At 52.0% G+C, this 22,375-nt stretch overlaps 1 long non-coding RNA gene across 7 annotated transcripts in view; it reads left to right on the top strand.

Moving 5' to 3' along the window:
- The window catches only part of LOC105241955, a 118,399-nt gene that overhangs the window by 14,150 nt on the left and 81,874 nt on the right, over positions 1-22,375 (top strand). For 5 of the 7 annotated variants that reach the window (XR_004627857.1, XR_004627859.1, XR_004627856.1 and 2 more), the window contains exons 5-6: positions 10,931-11,161; positions 11,288-11,952. This is a non-coding gene — a long non-coding RNA (uncharacterized LOC105241955). Of the gene's footprint in view, positions 1-5,861; positions 7,947-10,930; positions 11,162-11,287; positions 11,953-12,278; positions 13,270-22,375 lie in introns of those variants that run through there. The other 2 variants (XR_002144627.2, XR_004627861.1) reach the window with 2 other exon arrangements.

Below are 22,375 nucleotides of genomic sequence, written 5' to 3'. Positions count from 1 at the left end.
GGTTAAGGAAGTTTCTGGGTTCACATTGCAGCCTGCTTTTATAGGCTGGGAAAATTTAGGCACTTCATCATTTGAAGTCTCTTTTCCTTCTCTGTAAAATAGGGACAATCATGGTTTTTCTAATTCTGGGGACATAGGGATTAAATTAAATGAGTTAACAGAAGAAAAGCACTTCAGACTGCCCAGCACGTCACTGATGCTGAACAGGTGTTAGCTCTGATTAGTCTTTTTAGTTTTTTGCTTAGATCTCTTTTGGCCACTAATGACAGAAATTCAATTCCAACTAAATTAAGCACGAAAAGAAAATTTATCGACAAACTGAGGGCACAGGATGGGTTAGAGACTCAGGAAGAGCTGTTGAGTCAAGGCCTCGAGGATGGGTTCCCGTGCTTGTAGATAAACAGTCACAGCCATTGGCAGTCCCGAAGCATCACCCGGGAGCACGGGCTGCACCCAGACCCATTCACTACAGATTCCTGGGGCTGCCCCAGGCCTCAGCAGTTGTCCAGCTCCCCAGGCGGATCCAGCGTGCAGTCCAGGCTGAGCACCACTGTGTAGACCTCTCTTCATCGGACTCTCGTCTTTGCTCCAGCTCTGCCTGGTTCCATTCTACAGAAAGCTCTTCCTGCCACTGCCTCAGATGTCTCCCCTCCCATAATAATCGGAAAAATAAGTCATTAATGAAGCTTATTTCTTCCACAATCTGCATGTCAATGGATTTGTCCTGCTTCAGTCTGTCTCCTGCTCGCCCTTCTTATCCTGACCACCGTGGCTGAGGGCTGGGGTACCCAGGCACGCCAGTGACCAGGAATCTCGACTGACAACACAGCAGAAACAGCACGGGATGGGATGAAGACAGAGTAATTCCCTCGGAGGTCTAAGAGGACCGGACAGGGAAAACCCATACATCTCATCTAATTGCGTAAAACGAGTTACGCTCCCTCTTGGTTGATACGATTAATTGTCAGCGTGTTTTGCTTCAGCCATTTCCCCTCATGGATAAGATCTGGGCTTGGCGGGGTCTTCGCTTCAGGTCTCTGAGCTGCCGCAAGTGGCAGGTCATTGCTCCACGGGCACGATGCCTGGTCGGGATGGCAGGTCCTTCAGTCCCTGAGCCGCTTATTTACTGACTCCTTGTCAGGCCCACAGACCCTGAGCTCCTAGGTTATTACGCCCTCGAACTCACTCCAGGATAATATCCTTACGACGCTGTCTCCATAGCTACTGACGACACAGAGTTCCGATTCAAACTGAAATCCGAGTTTCCATTGCCTCCCACTTCTGTCTCATCTCCTTCACTTGCTTGTCTGCGGGTGCCGGGGCTCTCATGGGAGGGCGCCTGGTTTTGAGCCGACCGATGATTGGAAGGACACGGGGGTCCTCACCTGTGCTGATGCACTTGTTCTGAGTCGCTCTCACCAAATCCCCTTTTCTAAACTGGACATCACTGAGAACAAGAAAACACATTCCCAACCTTCCGGAAAGTGGAGAATGTTTGGACCCGTTTGGGCAAAGTGTATATGAGGAGAGAAACCACGTAAATAACTGTGCATAATTGACAGAATTACCAACAAAATCAAACAGTCCCGGCATGCCTGTCTGCATCTCCAGGGCTTCTGGAGGCTTGTGGTCTATCCTCGTGGCCCTGCCTGTCACGTTCTCACATTTTCTGAATTCAGCTCTCCTTCAGGGTTCAAAAGGTTCTGGTGACACACTGAGCCGTTCATGTCGATGGCGGTGTTTCCCAACCCGCTGAAGGCATTGCTGCAACCCAACAGATGGGTGATGGGGAAGTGGCGGCAAGGTGGATGCAGGGGATGGGGGTGGGGGGCACACGGAGCCCCTCTGCCCTTGTGTGCGCTGCCTCTGGGGGCTGTTCTTACAAAGCAAAGCTTGATTGCTTGGTTATTAAGTAGCTCCCTCACTACTTTTCAAATAGTTGTGTATTACAAAACCACTCTCTTCCTGTTTTGTTCACGCTTTGCATAGTTTCAGATGAAGCGAAAGGGGCCCCCCCAGAGGGGCTTTGCTCTACCACTAGATGGAGGAGCACCTTCACTCGTGCAGCCCTGGAGGCTGGAGGCGAGGGCCCAGGGAACAGGAAAAAGATCTGCTGCTCCCCCACCCCCCCGCCTCCCAGGTCCCTCCTGCCCTGGGCAGGAAGCCACCTGCCGGCCTGCCGCAGTGGCAACCGCCACCGGTGGGGTCACACTCATCGTGTGCTTTACATTTTGAGATCTGATTCCTACGTGAAGCCACAGCATCCTCTTCGGTGTTCTTTGAAAGTTCTCTGTTTTTCCAGCTGTTCCGCAAACCTTTGTGGGCCAGGGCAGCCTGGCACATAGCTTTCCAAAATTACCCAGGCCATTGACATTCTTTCCACCCACAGTATCCGCACTGACCCCTCCACCATTTGTTAATGCAAATCCTTCCCCTTCGAACCGTTTTGTCTCACTTCCGCCTAGCACAAAGGCCGTGCACGGTGCTCAGCCCACGAGTGGCCCTGGAAAGGGGTCACCGGGCACAGCCAGGATTAGTTTTCTCTATTCTTGAGTTTTGTATAAATAGAATCGCACAGTATGTCCTTTTTGTGTGTGGCTTCTTTTGATCAACATGTCATCTGTGCGATTCAGCCATGTTAAGCCCTTCTTATTCCATTACATAAATAGACCACAATTTGTCAGTTCCCTCATTGATGGATATTTGGGTGATTTCCGGGTTTTGACTGTGATGAATAAGGCTGCTATGAACATTTTTGTCCAAGGCATTTTCTGGCTGTATGTACTCATTTCTCCTGTATACGTTCCTAGGGGTGGGATTGCTGGGCCCTCTGAGTGCGTGCTTCACTTTATGAGAAACTGCCAGCTTTCCAAAGAGGTGGTTTTAATATGTTTATTCCTCGTAATGTAAGTGTTCATCGGTCAGTTCACCATTGCTTATTGAGCACCTACTATATGCCAAGCATTGTTCTAGATGCCGGGATACAGCAATGAGCTGACAGACAAGGTCCCTGTCATTGAGACTCAATTGGAGGGGGGTGGGGATTGCAGGGGTGGAGTCAGGCAATATGACCGACATAACGACAGTAATTTCAGGTGCTTGAAAAATAGGGTAACGTGATGGAGTCCTAGGGAGTAGGAGCTGCTCCTGCTGAGGTGTCAGGAAAAGTCTCTGAGGCCTGACTCTGACTCAACGTCTGAAAGATGGGGCGGTGTGGCCATGCAGAGCTTGGGGAATAGTGCTGGACTCGGAAAGAACAGGAAATACAACTGCCCTGGGACAGGAAAAAGTATGGAGGGTTTGAGCGAGAGAAAGAAGGCCCATGAGGGCCTCATGCAGTCATTCATTCATCCAACAAGTAAATATAGATTAAGCTTCTGTCATGTTGCAGGCAGTGTTCTAGGCCCTGGAAATGTAGCAAGTGACCAAAGTAGATGAACCTGTCGTAGAACCAGAAGGAAAGAGCAGGCAGGAGGGTCTGGAGGAGGGAGCAGGGGCCAGGCTGAGTAGGACCAAGTAGATCATGGAAATGAGTCTAGGTTTTTATCCTGCGGCAGTGGGAAGTCATGGACGGATTGTAAGCGGAGACATGAAAACGATCTAATTCACAGGGATGGAGTAAGGGAGATTGGTTAGAAGGCAGAGATTCTGGGCTGAAACTCCATCTGTGACCGTGGAAACCGTGAAAATGGCCAGAATTCAGGATATCTTTTGGAGGTTGAGCCAATAGGACTTAATGAAAGATTGGTTTCGGGGTGAGCAAAAACAGCAATGCAATTCCGGTTCTAGGTTCTTAGCCCGAGCAGCTGGGTAGATGGTGGTACCAGACCCCGAGACCAGGAGGACTGGGGGAGAAAGGGGTGGGGTGAGGAAAAGCAAGAGTCCCATTTTGCTAAATGTGAGATGCAAATGAACATTCAAGTGGAAATGTTCAAGAGGCAGGTTCAGGGGAAATCCATCTAACTTGGGGCATCAGCAGCACCTAGATGACATTTAAAGGTCCAAGTCTGAATGGGAGCACCTAGGAGAGTACAGGCCAAGAAGGGGACTGAGGAAAAGTCTTGGAATATACTGAGAATTTCACGTTCCGTTTTACCGTGAGGAAACTGAGGCTCAGAGAGGCTAAGCAAATTGCCCAAGGTCACAAGGTATGACAAAGCCGGTCTTATTTCGGACTCTGCACACTTACCCACGCTGCTTTAATGCCTGAGGTTTCTCACTTCTGCCACTTAGATGCCGTGTGACCTAAAGTGAATTATTTAGCCTCTCGGTGCCCCTGTTACCTCATCTGTAAGGGAGGGACAACCGTCATGATACATACCACGTAGGGTAGTGTGAGTATCAGATAAATGGAGCTAATGAAAGTGCTTAGAACAATGGTTGGCACGCAGGGGTGTTAGCTCGCATCACTACCTAAGCCACAGGCTAAGCACAGGCAGGCCTCAGAGGTGAGAGCAGGTAGAAAGTTTCGAATCTTTGTGGCCAGGGGAGCTGGCTTCCGGATGCCACAGCCAGGAAGGTGTCAGGCTGGGTCTGAGGAGGGTAGGTCGGCCTCAGGCAGGACTCTTGTATACTTGTTCCAACAATAGGTCCCAGGGTGCAAGTGAGCTGTGTCCCTTTGGGATCAGGTCAGTAACTGGGCGAGGGCAGGACTGCGGGCAGAGGTCACAGTGACTCCTTAGCTCCAAAAATGTACAGAAGTGGTTGCAGGAGCCCTGGTTAATGCCCTCTGCTGTGCTCTTTGATGTCTAGCCATGTTTGGTGCAATAAATATATTTGGGTTTTGTCCTCAGGTCCTGGCACAAAGATCTTAAAACTCTTGGAATTTCCTGAGTGACAGGAATATCTTTTGTCATTCCTAGTGGGCCCCTTTGGAGTGTACCTGGGTTTATGCTAAGGAGGTGACTTAGCTTGGGGCTGCTAGATTTCCTCAGGAGGGGGCTGGTCACCAGCAAGGCCCAGGGGTTAGAATGTTGGAACTTTCAGCGCCCCCCACGACCTCTGCGAAGGAGAAGGAGGGGGGTGTGGGTGAGGGCAGATGAAACTCCATACAAGCTCCTGAATAACAGGACTTGATGAGCTTCCGGTTGGTAAAGATGTCCATGTGCTGGTGGGGGGGGGTGGCGCCCCCAGGTTCCATGGGGACAGAAGCTCCTGTGCTCCGGATCCTTCCAGACCACCCCCATGGACCTCTCAGCTGGCTGTTCATTTATAGCCTTTATAATAAACTGGTAAATGTAAGTAAATGTTTCTCTGAATCCTGTGAGCCACTCGAGCCAATTAATCAAACCTGAAGAGGGTTTTGTGGGAACCCCCCATTTATAGCCAGTGAGAGGCACAGGTGACAAGCTGGACTCGCAGGTGACATCTGAAGCGTGGGCAGTCTTGTGGGAGTGAGCCCTTCACCTGTGGGATCTGATGCTGTCTCCGGGTAGTGTCAGAATTGAGCCGAGTTGTAGGCACCCACTCAGGGTTCGCTGAGAATGAGAGAAATGCTCGATCGTGTTGGAAAACAGGCATCAGAACCATGACTCAGGATTCCTCCAATTAGCACCTAGGCTGTACAAGCTGAGTCTGAGGGCGGGAGGAGAGAAAGATCGAGTGACTGTTGAATGTATTTTACGCACGTGGGACAAACACCCGTGTTTCTGTGTGTGAGCACAGCGTCCTTTGCCCCCTACTCTTGGTCATGGCAGCGTTCCTTGGAGTTCCCGTCCCACCCCTCATCCAGCGTCATTCGTAGATCCCGTGCCCCTGTCCCCAGTGGTTGCTTAATGGTGGATGCATGATCCCAGCCGTACTGACCAGAAAAGTGTCCTTTGGTTTTTCAGATACTGGGAGGATAACCTTTCTTTCCTCAGGGGATGCTGAGCGGTGATGACGTAAGAATGGAACCATCTGTCTACATACCTCCCTTTGCCCATCGGCCACTAGCAGAGAGCAAAACCCGTAGACAGACAGAGAGTTTTTGCAGCTTTAACGGGGCGCCTGGCTCGGTGATGAGAGTCAATGCATTTCTTCTGTTTGCTTAAGCCAGTTGGGATTCCTCACAATCATAAAGGACTGACTAATGCATGTTATGTCCCACTAGTGCTAAGTTTCACAGCCTTGGTTGAGACTCTCCTGAAAGTAATTCAGGGTTGTCATTTAGTTTCACAAATGATGGACCTAGAAGTTTGAAAGTTCCAGTCCAGGTCCTTATGGCATTAAACAAACTGACTTGTGACTTAGAGTGCGTGTGGTGTATTTTTAGTTTATCACCTGCCCCTGTGGACCTACCCTGAGCTCTGAAGTCCTTGGGGGATCCCCATGAGAAAGGAGCCATCAGCTCATGTGGGTAGAGTGTTTGGAGACAAGAGGACACCAAACAGGCAATACTTTGCTTAAGAACCTAGGACATCTCCCAAGGAGACTGGGACAAAGAAGTCAAGTGACTCCGGATTGAAATCCTACTGGATGGAATCAAAGCAAGCCTTTGGACCTGGGTTTCTACAGTTCTGGCCCCAGTAAAAGGTCCAGTTGAATTCTAGGTCCCTGAAAGATTTAGCAGTTTTCCAGAATCTTATGGTTTCCAGTCTTCCTGGACAGAGTAGATCATTGGGTGGTACTTTTGCTTCATTCGTGTGTATGTGTGTGTGCGCATGCACACGCGCACTCATGTGTATGTGTGTATATATGTATGCACGCACACGCACACACGCTCACACGGGCTCCAGCCTCACACATTTCTCCAGAAAGAAAGATTTAAAGAAATGGTGAAAAAAAAAATCAGAATTCCTTAAAACCTCCTGGGGAATCATCTGGACTTGGCCCCTTTCCTCCTGCGAGATTTTCATCTCAAAGCTCTAAATTCTTTTCACAGCTCCTGAGTAGGTGAAAGCCACTTGAGAACAAGTCTTGTATTGTCTTGCTTTACTTTGGGAAGCAAGGTGGGAAGAATGAGGAGCTGGAAGGTGGGGGGGGGCATTTTCCCTGCACCTCCAATCTGGCAGGCCCAGGTTTTAAAAGCTCCAGAAAATGTAGCACTTGAAAATGTAGTCAGGAGAGCATAGACCCAGGAGGCCCAGAACTAGAAGCAAATGTGGGTTTTCGGTGTTATTCTTGTCTTCGCTAGGCCCATCACTCCTCCTCCTTGTTCTTGCTGCCTGGAGCTGAGTTTTTAAAGGGTAACTCTCTCCTTGCTGAAACAGAGCTTTTGTCTGCCTAGGGAATTCCTGAGCATGAAGGAGGGAACTGGGGAGAGAGGTCTGGGTTCCTGCCTGGCCACCCCCTGCCCAATCAGACTCAGGTGGGCTGTGTGCCATGTGGGTGAGTGGCCCTTTCCCCACCACTGTTTTCCTGGTGGCACAATCAGCCTCTTAGAAGATGCTAATGAGATTCTGGTGGAGAACTACAAAATCATCTGTGGCAGATGGTAGAAGGTTAGGTTTTGATTTCTCTTGTTCCACTGTTGTTTTTCTCTAAAAATGTGTTAACCGATGTGCCGCTTTCTTGTGCCTGATTTTGACAAAGCCACAAATTATTTTTTTACCCCTCTTCATCCATCCTTCCTCTAATCATAAATATCTTTTTAGAAATGAAGGCAGATCATTATTCAGCTTCTTCCCTGTGCCCCTCCCCTGCAGTCTGTATTTTTTTTTTTACACAGAAGAATTCATTTGCATTCTCTTTGAACCTATGAAGAGAATAGACACCAATGCTATGAGTGCCCCTGGTAATGTGTAATTTCATTTTCTTATTGACTGGAGCAAGGTTTGGTTATCATGTTTTGGTTAATTTACACTCCCTCTATGGACAGATAGAAGAACCAAAAATATCGTAGGAGCCAACAAAGGGAATGCTACCATTTATTGGATACCTTCAACATTCCAGACATCATGCAAAGCGATACATGGACAATATTTTAGCTAATCCTCACCTTAATCCTATAAGTAGGCACTGTCCTTATCCCCATTTTACAGATGAGACTAAGACTTAGAGAAAGAAACTTGTCCAACATGGGATGGCCAGGAAGTGGCAGAACTGGAATTCGAAGCCAGGGAGTCCCACTCCAAAGCCAGCGCGCTCAGACCGTACATTCCTCTGTTTTCCTTCATGAATGTTAGCTGCCTTAGTGCTGGTGGTCTCTAGGACTCAGGGGCCCTTTTCCTGATTCCAAACCCTTGTTTGGAGACCAGAGAGCAAAAGGTTTATTTACGGTGAGAGAATCTGATACCAGTTATGGGGGCATTGGCTTAGCCTCAAAGATGGAAAGCAGACCCACCATTTTGCACATGAAGAAATTAGGGTCCAGAGAGTATGATGTTTTGGTTACCTATTGCTATGTGACAAACCACCCTATAACTGAGCTGCTTAAACCACAAAACTATTTTATTGCTCCCAATTCTGTGGGCCAGGACTTTGGGCAGAGCTCAGCTGTGCTGTCTCAGAACTGTCCCTTGTGGTGTCAGCCAGGTTGGCCAGATACCCTCGGGGCCTTGAGGCTGGCTGCTGGCTCTCGGCCGAGACATGGTGGCTCAGGCTCAGACAACACCAGGCCTCAGCCCAGAACCGGAAGAGCATCCCTTCTGTCTCCTTCCACTGCTCAAAGCCAGTCCCAGTGCCAGCACAGATTCAGGGGGAAGGGAATTGACACTACCTCTTGATGACAGGAGCAGCACCTGCAAACAGGATGGCCTGTGCCTGGTCGTCTTTACAGACAGCACCACACACGGTGACTTGTCAGTGGCAGATATTCAACGGTTAGGCCAATGACGTAGAAAATCTCACCGTGGCTACTTTCCTGGAAGGGAAACGATTCCGTTTAGAATCGACATTCTACTTTGACTCTTTCAGCCCAAACAGGTAAATGTGGCAGGTATTTTAGAGGGAACAGCAGTGGTGTCACTCATCTAATCCTGTGCGTGATGATGTGCTGTGAGCCTGTGTGACCAGTGGGGTCCAGTGCCCACATCGTGCCTCAGTGGCACCGCCTCTGATCTGGGCCAGCCTGCGCGTTCTCTTTGCCAAGAGAGAATCCCAGGCCAAGGAAGGGGGATCGGGGGTGTTGGCCCTACCAAGGCCACGGAGGTGATGTGTCCAAAGATGTCGCAGAAGCTGCCAAGGTGTTCGGGGAAGAGAAAACTACCTCCATCGGCCCAGAATGATCAGCCCAGTGTGCCTCTCACGAAAACAGATGGACGGCCTCACCAAGAAGAATTTAGTGAGAAAATAAAGGAAACTCAGGCCTTAACTGGCAGGACATTTGCACTCATTTTACAAAACTCATTCACCCAATTGAGTAAGGAGAAAACATAAAATCAAGGTCCAGTGTAGGAATATGTACCTGGGCAGGAAAAATAAAATGGACTATGACCAGATGAAGAATAATTAAAACTTAACGACTATTAGAGCCAGAGGGAGCCTAAGAGATCCACTTGAGTCCAAACCCCATTTTATGCCTGAAACAATGGAGGCCCAGGAGAAAACAGAAGTGGGGTGCCTGCCCCAGCCCCCACAGCTCAGTTCTTGCACTGGTAACGAGCACTTCGCAAACATTGATTGGGTGGCAGGCGTTTTGCTGGGTGATGGAAACTCGAGGTGGAGGGGAACACTGCCCTTGCCTTCACAAAGCTGACTGTCTAGGGGAGGAGAAGTCCGTGAAAAGCAGTGATCACAGAACATTGCAGGGAACACGGTGCCAGCAGTGCTCAGAGCGGACCGTGGGCGCCCCACTTCTCAGCTCTGGGCTCCTTGCGTGCTTGAAGCCGTGGGCTCTGTGCAGAAGAAAGCTTGTTCTCAAAAATTCTGCCTCCTGAACTACCCATTGGAGCTACATCAGAGCCCTGTGCTCTAAAAGAAAGTGCCGCCTTTCAATGTCCTGTGCCTTAAGAAGAGAGCGTCCTCAATGTGCCTTGCACTCGGGCCGGTCCTAAGAGAGCAGTCACACATTTCAGGACAAGGACAAGGTCACTGCACGGGGTTACCACCATCAGTCCCAAGGGAGGCAGGGGCTTTCATTCAGAGCCTCTGACTTCCAACCCCTTCGCTGGGCTACCACAGGAGACATTCTGGCGGGAGTCCCCCACAAGCACGCATGGTGGGCCCTTTACCAAGTCTAAAGTTGGTTTAAAAAGGGTGTTTCATCTAATGGGAACTCAAGAGGTTTGGGAGGGAGTGGAAAGTCGTTGGTGGCCGCTCCCTCCACAGCCTTCAGCTTCCCTCCTCCCCCTTCTACCAGGGGTTCTCAAAGGTCGCTGCCCCTTAGAATCATCTGGGGAGCTTCAAAAAATCCCCATGTGATTTTTTTCTACCTACGTGATGGAGAGAGGGGAGCACAGACGGGGGTCTGACTTTACGCTGCAAGCCTCAGGTTGCTCATCCGTCCAATGGGAAAAATCACACCACCCGACCCCGTCCGAGGGCTTGCCGTGTGTCAGCCACTGATCAGAGGGCTCTATGGGAGTGCCTTGCTTCGTTCTCGCAGTTCTTTGAGTTAGCAATTGTAATTCCATTTCACAAATGAAGAAATGGAGGTTCAGAGCTTCGGTCACAGGGTCCAAGGTCACATGACTAGCAACAGGCTACAGCCTTGGGCAGCCTCTGGGGAAGGCCTGCACACTTAACTCCTACAGCATTTCTGAGGGGCAGTGAGACGGAGAGGGGACACTCTGGTATAGTCATCTTCTCTCCTGGGTCCATCCCCTTCCTGGTGTCTCTGTTTCCTGGGATCCTGACCCTGGGTGGCCCCTGCTCTCTAGCCTCCGTGACTCTCCCCACTGGCTTGGGTCATTTTTCCTGCTACCCCCAGTGTCTCCAGCAGGAATGTTCTCCCAGGATCTCAGGCTTCCCAGGGACCCACTAACCCCCTCAGGGCTCCCATGTGGACCCTGGATGTACTCCGTCTCTCTAACTCAGCACCCCTCCGTTCTGTTCCCCACCCAAACACCAGGACAGTTTCAACTTTGACTTCAGCCCAGCAGTCCTCCTAGGAGGGCAGAGAGCAGGGAAGAGGGAGCCTGGAAAGCTCCTGCCTCTACTTGTCATTTCCTGACTGATTCTGCCATGAGGGTCAATGGAGAGCTTAGACATCCTCACAGAGCTGATCTTCACCGAGAGCTCACTGAGTGCCAGGGAGCCTTCCAGACATCATCTCATGTCAAGCTTCCCAGAAACTTGCAAGGTAACTATCACACCCCCATTTCGCACATAAAGAACGGGGGTCCAACTTCACCAAGCTAGAGAGTGGCAGATGTGGGATTCCAATCCCTGACCATCTGCTCCACAGCCCGCATCGTCTGTATTACAGCACAAGAGGAAGCTAAAGGGGCAAGGAGCGTTTACAGAGGTGTCTTGCAGCCCCAGATGTACCCCCAGACCAGCGGCCTCAGCATCACGGGGGAGCTTGTTAGAAATGCAGGCTCTCAGGCCCCGCCCCAGACCTACTGAATCAAAACCTGCATTTTAACAAGATCCCAGGTGATTTCAATGCCTATTAAAGTTTGAGAAGCCCGGGTCTGGGTCCGTGGTCCGCCGTCCGCAGCCCCGGCTGAACACTGGAATCACCTGGGGGAACTTAGCAAAATGCCGGGGTCCCACACCCGCGGTTCGGATTTCAGCCGGCTGGGTGCAGCCCGGGCATCCCAGGGGTTCGTCCGTTTGTTTTTAGCTCCCCAGGTGATTCTAAGGGGCTGCAACTTTGAGAACCACTGGCAGGAGGAAGGGGAAAGCCACAGCTGTGGAAGGTAGAAGCCACTAGCGACCTGCCATTCCCTCCCAAAGAAGAGCCACGCAGGGGTGGGGGGCGGTGGACCAGCATCAGGGAGGCCGGGGAGACCCACTGCCGGGACAGTGACCACCTGGGTTTCCTTTCCGCCGGTGCGTTCGGCTGGACGGACACCGGCTGCGGAAAGACGCGCGGAAAGGGGACTCCTCAGGAACCCCAACTCTCCGGACGCCTGCAAAACGCTTCGGGTGAGTTCGCGGGGTCCCCGCCGGCACCGACAGCCCCGCGCGGGGCGAGCGGGGCGCAGGGAGGAGCGCGCGCAGGCGCAGAGCCGGAGGCGCGGGACTGGGCGGTGGCTCCGGCTCCTCTCGGGCTGGGAGGGGGCGACTCGGAGGGCGGGGGACGGGGTGCGGCCGGGAGAGCCGGAGGGCCTCCGCGGAAGGCCCAGCCAGCCCGGCAACCGTCAGCCGCCAGGCGAGGCGGCCTCTGCGAGGGGGGCGGCGACGGGCCGGCAGGTGCGGCGCGGCCCCGGGAGGGCGCGTTCGAGCGGTTCTTTGTTTCCCGGCCGGCGCAGCCCCAGGCCTGGGCGCCAGCCTGCCGAAGCTGAGTCACGGCGGACTGCTGGCTGTGTGGCCGCGCGGCCCCCTCCCGGAAGAACGTGTTCCTTTCCTGAAGCCGGCTTGTCTAATGTGATAGAAGGGACAAAAGCTGGAGAGGTGGCTTCTCTTCTGCAAAGCCCTTCACTCCCCCTGTGCAAGTCCGGAACCGAGGGCACCCCGCCCCCCCCCAGCACTCACACAGCCGTGAGCAGGAGCGTGGACCTTGAGGATGCCACTTCCAAGGGGATCATGATTTTGAGGCTCAAGGAAGAGCCTCCCGACAGATCTGTAGTATCATGGTTCGGGAAGGTTCCCCTATGGCTGCTCCATGTCCCCACACCTGCCTGGGATGTGTGGTACAGGCTGAGCGGGTTGGCCCGTAGTCATCTGGAGGACTTGTCAGAAATGCACATTCCCCAGCCTTGTTCACACAGGAGGAGATGAGTAGAACTGGGGTAAAGCATGGAATCTGCATTTTAACAAGTACCGTAAAGGTTTTTTAAGCACATCGTTGGTAGTCCTCACTTGAGAATGGCTGATTTTGTAGAAGTTCCCCTTCACATAGATGTGTCAACCACAAATGGGCGTTGCTGAATAACAAAGTTGGGTTTGCCTGCGGAGATACAAGTAGCGTGGGTTGGCGGAGGTGGGAGTCAAGGCAGGGTCACCAGGCCCCAAGCTTGACTTTGTAAGCCCAGGTCAAACCTACCCTCAGGGATTCCCAGGGAGCTTCTCAACCCCTCCTTTCTGCTTTTGTGGTATTGAACACCATCTGAAATCAACAGTGTCAGCTGGTACTTTGACGCCTCTTAGCTGGAACAGGACGTCCTTCCAGTTTGGTATGTGGATTTGGGTGTACGGTAGCTTCCGCCTAACCCGCCACTAATGGGCATTTTCCCCCAGAAGAATCTGTGATGTCTAGATAGATGTCAGCTCAGATGGACTTTTAGATCATCTCTACTTTAAAGGCTGCTAGTCTATCACAAAAAGGTAGAGAAAAAAAATGTACTGAAAATTAGGTTTAGGAATAAATTTATTCCCTTGGTTGGCAAACGTTATCCTGTTAACAGCCCATAATGGAAAAAAAAAAAAGAATGAAGAAATTCTATTTTCTACAATGAAGGCAGATGAGCTTGGCTCACATCTCATCTTTCTCACTTATTAGCTGGTAACCTTGGGCAAATTTATAACTTCTTTGTGCTTCTGTTTCCTCATCTGAAAAATGTAGTTGCGAATATTTATTTTATACTTACTACTTCTGGATAAAAGATTTGCGAGTGTTATCTTACATAATTCCCATTGTATAAATGAGGAAACTGAGGCTCAGGAAGGCTAGAAACTGGGATCACCCCATCTCAACGTCCGCCTCTTCCCTCCCTCTTGACCACACCTCTTCATTGCCTCCTCGCTGTGGACGGGCTGTCCGACAGTAACGGTGCACGTTCGCAGGACTGCACCATCATGGCCAACATCTTTTTGAGCAGTTAACTATGTGCCATAAACTAGTGTCAACACTTTACTTAAATGTATTGAATTCTTAGCACCCTTCCATGAGACGGGAATTCTCATCATCTCCCTCTCTCAGGGGAAGAAATTGAAACAGAGAAACTGAGGTCACACTGCCAACAAGGGGCAAGGCCGGAATGTTTGGGTGGCATTCTGGCTTCCAGGCCTGGGTTCCAGACTGCTGTACTGTGCTGCGAGTTACATGTATTGCATAAGACGGGAGGGGGCTCCCCCATCTCCTGACCCACCAGCGCAGCAATGCTGAAATTCTTCCTTCCCATCAGCACCCCGCTTCTGGGTGCAAAGGCTCTTTCTACCAGAAAGCTTGCAACTCTGCTGGGCCTTTGAAAAGTAGTGTTTATATAGGACAGCTTAAAGGGGCTTTGGAAAAGACTTCAGTACAAGCTAGCATCAAATCCCCTGGTGACCTGCAGGCAGGCTTCGAGACCCACCCAGCACGAGGGATGGCCACTGATGTGGCCCCCTGCCCGGGGCCTGGCAGTGTGCCCAAGGCAGGAAAATGGTTTGCAGGTTCAGCCTCGACACATCGACCGGTCCCCTGCATGGCAGCCTGGCTCTGACCGTCTCCTCTGTGGTCACTCTTCTCACACTACATTTTGAGGTGCGTGCTAGAAATATGGGCCTTATGGGCAACCCTGGTGAGGTCTCAGATGTAAACAATGAACGTGTTATTGGAAACTGGAGAAAAGGTGATCCTTGTTAGAAAGTGGCAAAGCGTTCGGCTGAGCTGTGTTCTGGCGTTTTGTGGAAGGTGAAAATTGTGAGCTGTGAATTTGAACATTTAGCTGAGGAGCTCTGGAAGCAAAGTGTTGAGGGAGCTGCTTGGTATCTCCTGAGTCCTTATAGTAAAGTGCAAAAGGAGAGACACGAATTAAAGAAGGAATTGTTAAGCAAAATGGAACCAGAGCTTGGAGGTTTGGAAAAGTTTCAGTCTGCCATCATTGCAAGAAAATGAGAAAGCTTGCTTAGAATCGAACACTAAGGGTGTGTGTGTTAACAACCATTTGTTAACGCAGGTGTGAGCACAGATCTCATCAGCCAGCTCAGTGGGAGCCCGGCAAGCGATGGGGTTCTACCAGCAAAGACACTGCCCGTTTGAACTGAGGGAACAAGAGAAAGCAGGACAGAATGAGGAGAGCCATCGAAGTTCTTGTATGCTGCAGGACCGGAGCACAGGGCTCTTTGGCTGCTGTGTGCACTGTTCTTCAAGGAGAGGGAAGAAGGACCCCACAGGCAGTTCAGAGATTATTAGACCATCACCTTGTAGGCCAGAAAGCCTTGGGGAGGCCTCCCACCCCCACTTGGCAGAGCTGCAGGGGTGGGACCACTGCCCCAGTGGGTCTGGAAAGCAGAGTATTGAACCACAGAGGATTATTCTTGAGCTTTAAGATCTAGTGGCATTTGCCTTGCTAACTTTGGGGCTTGCTTGGGATCCATTACCCTCCCCTCCTTTCCTACGTCTCCCTTTTGGGATGGGAAAGCCTACCGGGTCTGTCCTACTGGTGTATATTGGAAGTACGTAACGTGCATGGTTTCACGGGTTCATGGCTGAAGAATATTACCTCAGAGTGAATCGTATCTTGAGTTACCCATATTGATTTAGATGGCATGTTGATGAGACTTCAAACGTTAGACTTGAGAGTTGCTGCTGGAATGAGGCGAGGCTGGTGAGCTGCTGGGATAGAATGGATATGCTTTGCACGTGAGGACACAAATGGCGTGGACTGAATAGTGCCCCCCCAGCCCGAGTTCCTATGTTGAAGCCTGAACCCCCCTGTGATTTTGCATTTGGGAGTGGGGCCTTCGGGAGATAGAGTTAGGGGAGTTTATGTCCTTCCCGAAGAGATCAGAGAGCTTACTGATTGTCACTGTCTCTGCCGCATGAGACACAGCAAGAAGCCCACCATCGGTGAGGCAGGAGGGGGGTTCTCACCAGACACTGACCCTGCCGGCACCTCGACATTGGGCTTCCAGCCTCCAGAACCGTAAGAAAAGTCGTCTCTGCTGTGAACATCGCCCAGTCTCTGGTGTTTTGTTAGGGCAGCCCAAGCCTACTGAGAGAATTCTAGAAGGCCTGTTTTGAACATTTAAAAACCCCGACTTCCTGAGGCAGCAAGGATGCTTCCACCAGACTTGGGGAAAAGCTCCATGTGAAGAGCTGGGGGCAGGGGCGGTGTGTGCACAGAAGAGAAACGCTCGGAGAACACTGTTTCCAGGCAGGGGTCGACTGAGCTCCACCGCAGTCTAGGCACTAGGCCGGGCTCCACCCTCGGGAAACACTGCCTCTGGCCCACGAATGCCTGGGAAAGCTGTTACTTCTGGCTGGCTGTTGGCCAACCAGCTCTCTAGGCAGCTCTCAAGCCTGGCTTCTCAAAGCTCCCTCCAAGGACACCCCGTGAAGGACGCTCCGGCGCCCAGCAAGCTGGGAGAGCACACACGGCCCCGAACAGACTGCCTTCGCTGGCTCTCTGTGGCCAGACCTCTCCAGCGTGAAGACGGGCCAGTGTCAGACTCCAGTCACCCCTCAGTGCTGCTCCCTGCCCATTCCCAACGTCCTTCCAGCTTCTGGACGGGGCTGTCCGTAAGAGGGAGGACTGATCTGAGTTTTACCTCTTGTGAATAAGCAGAAAAATGGCCGAAACTTGGGCAGCCGCTGGGGGAAGAGGGAGAGAGGCAATCAGTATTCATGAAGCCTCTGGTAGGTGCTGGGTGTCTCACCCTTGGGGCACAGCAACCCCCACAGCACCCTGGGCAAACAGGCAGGGAGAGGTGAAGCTGCTTGCCCATGATCACCCAGCTAGAAGGGGACGGGGGTGGGGGGCGAGTCTATCCCAAATGCACCGTCTGGCCTCTATGCTGCACTGCCTTCAAGCAAGAGAGCCAAGGACAACTTCCAGGCCACCAACATCCCCCGTGGGGGCCTGGCCACTCAGTGCTCTCCTTCCTGCTGCGCTTCTGGCAGCTGCAGAAAAGTCACTGACCGGGTGCCTGGGTGGCTCAGTCAGTTAAGCGTCTGGCTTGGGCTCAGGTCATGATCCCCCGGCCCTGAAGTCCCACTGGAGAAGGAAGGAACCCGCCCGACCACCTGCCATGTCACCTGTGACCACAGTGCGATTAGGTTAGGACCTCCTACCTCTCACTGAGAGAGGCATTCTCTACCCCGTTTTACGGGCAGGGCTCAGAGACCTTAGGTCACTGGCTACTTCCCAGGGTCCCTCTGTTCCAATACACCCTGGCCATTTCCTCTCCTGCAACCCCAGAATCCACGTGTCCACTCTCCCCTGGGCTCCCGGTGAGCTCTGGGACAGACCGTGCAGGGCTGCCCAGCAGGCAGGCTGGCATTACCTAATTGCTGGCCGGCCTCTTTTGTCGCCTCATTTTTCCAAGCCGCCTGGCTCTGAAAGCCTCCACCTCAGACAGACAAATGAGACTCGAGCCTTGTTCTGCCGGAGCTCCAGCAAAAGGAAGAGATCAGAAGCTGTCGCCTTGATGGGACAGCAGCCGGGGTGCACACAAAGCAGTGGGGGCAGTGGATGTCTTTAGCAGGCGACAAAGCCCAGGCCACTGCCCTACTTACAGCTGTGACTTCCCTTATTGGGCTCTGCCTTCTGCTGTGAGGGCCTGGGTCAGCATTCTGGGCTTTGGGACTGGATCTTCATCAGCTAGCCTCCCTGGGGGACGAGCCCTTGTTAGAGCCAGCCCCTAGCATCCTAAAAGCCTCTCCTGCCTCCGCCAGGCAGATGTTTCTAGGGTCAGGGAAGAACAAAATCATCAGAGGAATAGACTCTGCTGTACAGCCTCAAGCCGGCGGGCAGAGCCCGTGCAAGTTGTCCAGCTCAAAAGCAGCATCGTGCCCTCTCTGGGCTCCAGCCCAAGGCTCCAGCTTCTGCCTCTGAAAGAAAAGTCACCGGAGAGACCGAGGGTAGTCTGGCCTCAACCTGTCCTTGTCCTGGCTGGTAGGTGGGGTGGACAGGGTGGCCCTGTCCCTGGTCCTGAGCATCTCCAGGGTGGAAGCCAGGCCCACTGAACCGGGCTTCTCCTGGCACAGGGTAGCATGGACCAGAGCCGGCTACTGTTCCGAGGGCTTTAGGCGTATGAGCCCACTGACTGTCACTTCGACCCTAGGAGATGTCCTTCCCATTTTCAGATGGACAAACAGGTAGAAAAATTAGGTTCCTAAAGCTCATGGATGGGGAGTCAGGATTTGAATTCAGGCAGTCATAGGCCAGAGCCTATGTTCCTGATCCTTATACTACAGTGAAGGAATGGATGAACGAGTAAGTGAATGAATGAATAAAGCAATCAGTTCACGGCTTATAGAGAGAATGACCGAAAAAGCCCCCTGTTTAAAATAACTTCCTCTGTTAACTGCTTCAGGGCCTGAATCTGCTGTTGAAATACATACTTTTGAGTTTAGTCTGTGATTGTCTTCAAAAACGGGCCCTAAGAAATTGGGGTGATGGAGATTATCGGCCTGGCACTGTAGCCACTGGGACGTCTGGGTGAGGGTTGCGGCCTGGGGAGAGGGGAACCGAATGTATGAGGAGAAAGGAGCAGGGAGTTGGGGGTTTGACTGCACCGCCTCCCAGCTCTGTGGCCCTGGCCAAGTCCATGGCCCCCGCCAGCCCTGTTTCCACATCTGTCTGTGGGGATACCGACACCTGTCTCGTGGCTTTGACCAAACAAGCAACTATAGGTCATCTGCCTGGGACAGAGTGGGTGCTCAACTGCTGGGAGCTGTTATTGTTGTTATTACACAAATGATCACTATTAAATGTAAGTCCGTCACCATCACTGACCCGTTCTTCCTTCCCAAACTGGTTTCTGCTCTGGTGATGCTATTTGTGGTGTCCCAGGTACTGTGATCACGGACCTCCCTCTCCCCCGAGCCCTGCCGTCCTTCTCCCCCGTGTCTTTCTTTCCGGGGTGTCCTGGCCCTCCCCTCTCCCACCTGTGCCCTGGCCTGATCTCCTACTCCCTGTCACCTGTCCCCTGTCCAATCTGGGGGATGGAGGGAGTGCACTGCAGACAGGGCTGAAGAAGCTTCTGGAACGCCCACCTTTCCCAGTTTCCCCATATTTGTCTAGTTCCAATTCTTGGCCAACTTGGATCTCCACCACTCTTCACTCCCCACCCCTTTTTTCTCACGTTTTCCTTTCTTCCCGTTCCCTGGCTGGCTCCCTCTGACTCCAGCTGAGCTCGAATTCAATTATGTAGTGGTGGCAGTGAAAGCACCCTCTCCTTCCAAGTGCTTCCAAGTGTTGTGCATAACACACCCTGGACACAGGATCCAGAGGGGCCTGGCTCCTGGGGCACAAGGGCGGGCCAGCAGGTGTCTCTGTGTCCTGGGATCATTCATTGGTCCATCTGTCATGCCAGGACAGAAGTCCCCAGTTCTGAACGCACAGGAGTTGGGGAGGGCAGTGGGGGTAACAGAACTGAATGAAGATGGCCATGAAAGTGCTGGTAACTGTTGCTCTGCAAGGACTAATGTTAATTATGATAAAGCCTCTCTCATTAGCTCTGTCACTGGACCCCCCACAAGGTAATAGGCAAACCCCATTTTATAAATGAGAAAACTGAGGTCTTGAGGGTTTAAATGATTTTCCCAGGGCCTGGGCCACAGGGCTGATTACCTGAAACATTTCCTATCACTTCTCTGAGCTCCTCGTCCTTTTGCACCCTCAGCCACTGACCATCAGTTAGTCCTGGCTGGCCCGGGGTACTGAGTATTTTGGAGGAAGCCACGCAGCTGTGCAGACCGTGCCCAGGACAGATCCAGCCTCCAACCGCAGCTAGGCTCTCAAGACGCTCCCTTCCCATGCTTGGCCTGCCCTCTTTATGTTCTCCTTAAAAATGCTTTCAGACTGTCCCTTCCCTCCTTCCTTGTCCCCTCACACTCAGTGCATGACCTCATCTCCTATTACTCCAAAAGGTCATGGTCCTGGGGCAGGAATAACCCTGAGTTCCAGCACCCCCCGCCGCCCACCCCCAGCCCCCCTGTTTTCTCCTCTCAGTCTTGGGGCTGCAGGTACTCTTCTTCCTGCTTGAGGCCTCCCCTCGATCAACTCCTGACCCACCCTCCTGGCTCTGTGGCATCCTCCTCCATCAGCAACCGAACTTCTTTTCTGAATTTCTAGTCCCTTCCTCTGTACCCACGTCCCTGGCCCAGGAACGTGCTGCTGTCTCTCCCACTTTGCTCACCACTGCCTTTTTCACTCTGCTTCCCCATCCAAACTAACTTCATGAAGGGGTAGTCTACACCGGGGTTTGTCAGCCTCAGCACTACTGACGTTGTGGACCGTATCACTGTTGTGGGGCCTGTCCTGTGGGTTTGCTTGGACTGCCATAACACAATTCTGTAGACTGGGTGGCTTAAACACAGAGATTTATCTCGCCCAGTTCTGGAGGCAGGAAGGCTGGGATGGAGGTCTAGCAGAGTTTGGTTTCCAGTGAGGGCTCTCTTCCTAGCCTGCAGATGGCCACCCCTCACTGCATCCTCCCGCAGCCATCCCTCTGAGTGCTCGGAGAGCCGCTACCATCTGTCTGGTGTCTCTTCTTCTAAGGACGCTAATCCCGCCATGAGGGCCCAACCCTTCTGATCTCATCGAAGCCTAACTGCCTGAAGTCTGTAGTTTTTCTTAATTATTTTCCCAAATGCCTCCTCTCCCAATTCTGTCATGGTGGGGGGCCGAGCTTCAGCCTGAGAATCCGGGGGGACACAAACCTTCAGTCTAGAATGGCTCTGTAGGATGCTTAACCACATCCCTGCCTCTACCCACAAGACGTGCTCTCCTTTCAGTTTGGGAAGACGCCAGAGGACCCCAGGTGCCAGTAGTGACTGTCGTGACAGCCTCCACCAGTTGGGACAACCAAAAGTGTCTCCAGACCCTACCAGACATCCCTTAGAGGACAAAATCTGGACCCCTGTCTCCTGTTGGGAACCACTGGTCTACACTATCTGTTCCACGTTCTTCTCCCCATTCACTTCTCAATTCACTTGTAATTCAGTTTCTATTTCTCCCCCCACCTACTGAAACTGCTTTCATAAACACTGCCTACACCCCGTATTGTCACATCATTGTGTGGCTAGCACCGGGCTGCTCTGCTCTAGTGGAAACCACCACTCCCGGCTTCTGAGAGTCTCTGCTGAGCGGGCACCAGAGTCACTCTCCTCACGGCCAGCCTTTCTCCTGCCTCCTTGCCACTGGGACCGGCTCATGGGATCTGAGGGAGAGCCTACCTGGGAGAGCTTCATATGCACATTCACTTTCCGATAAATGGGGAGGAGAGACACGAAGAGAAAGCCACGTGACTGGTGAAAAGAATGATGTTTGGAGTTGCTGCAGCCATCTCTGAACACAAGGAAAAGCCCAAAGAGGCCTGACTTAGCGGTTGAACCAGCCTTGGAATTGCCTCTTACAGACACCTTGTGAGAGAATCTATGCTGCTATGACCTAATTAGTCAGCTTTTTCTATTTAGTAAGCTATTCTGTTCCTTGCAGCCAAAAGCACCCTGACTGAGCCAGCTTCTGAGACTCTAGCCAGGCCCTGTTCTCATACTTTTCTGGCTGCTCCTTTACCACCACCTCTGAGGACTCTTCCTCCTCCCTCTCCCCGACACCTTGTTGCTTCCAAGGCTCACCATCCTCACTCCATCCTCTCCGCCATGCTGATGGCATCCTGATGCTCCTGACTCATGACTCTGAACCTGGTGCTGTCTCTTGAGCCTCGGAACACTGAAATCCAGCTGCCCGCTTACATGTTGTCCCTTTGTTGTTTCTTTTACCAGCTCGCATTTCTCTGCACCCTCTCAGTGTTGGGATTTCCCAGGGCTCATTCCTGGGTCTTTTTCCTTTTTCCAGCTATACTCTCCTCACCTCCCCAGGGTTACCTGATAAAGGGGGAGGTGACGTTCCCGGATGACATTTCTATGTTGAAAACCCAAGGTTACACCTAGAGCCCAGAGCTCTCCCATGAGGTCTGGATTTGAAACCGCAGCTGCCAGCTGACCGGCTGTGTTCGGAACGTCTCAGAGAGCTGTCATGGCCGCATGCCCCGTCCTCAGTCCTTCCTCCCTCCTTAGAAGCAGCTCCTTTCTGGTGTGCTCTGATTCAGCAACACCCACCTCTGTCCTCCCAGACCAGAACCAGTGGAATAGGCAGGATGCCTCCTTTTTCTCATCTTGCATATTCCAGCAACTGCCAAGTGCCTCCGACTTTACCTCCAAAATACCCCTCTGCTCCGCCCTTTCCATCCTGCACTGCCTAGTTCTGGCTGCGGTCAGAACAGCAGTCACCTCCCCATTGACCCAGCACCTCTGCTCATGCTTCTCTGCAATCCATCCTCCTGCCTCCAAGCAAAGTGGTGTTGCTAAAATGCAGATCTTACTATGGCACTTCTCTGATAAAAATTCATTAACTCACCATTCCCTCCTAGCAGTGATTTTCAAACCATTTTCAGTAGAAGGCCTCCAATATACAATAAATTAAAGCAGAACAGTAACAGTGGAAGTTAGGGAGGGACATCTAGAGACCCTCACAGA

The sequence above is a fragment of the Ailuropoda melanoleuca genome, chromosome 9 (genome assembly GCF_002007445.2).
Source record: "Ailuropoda melanoleuca isolate Jingjing chromosome 9, ASM200744v2, whole genome shotgun sequence".
Classification (NCBI taxonomy): Eukaryota; Metazoa; Chordata; class Mammalia; order Carnivora; family Ursidae; genus Ailuropoda; species Ailuropoda melanoleuca.
This window is presented reverse-complemented; position numbering and strand designations above follow the sequence as displayed.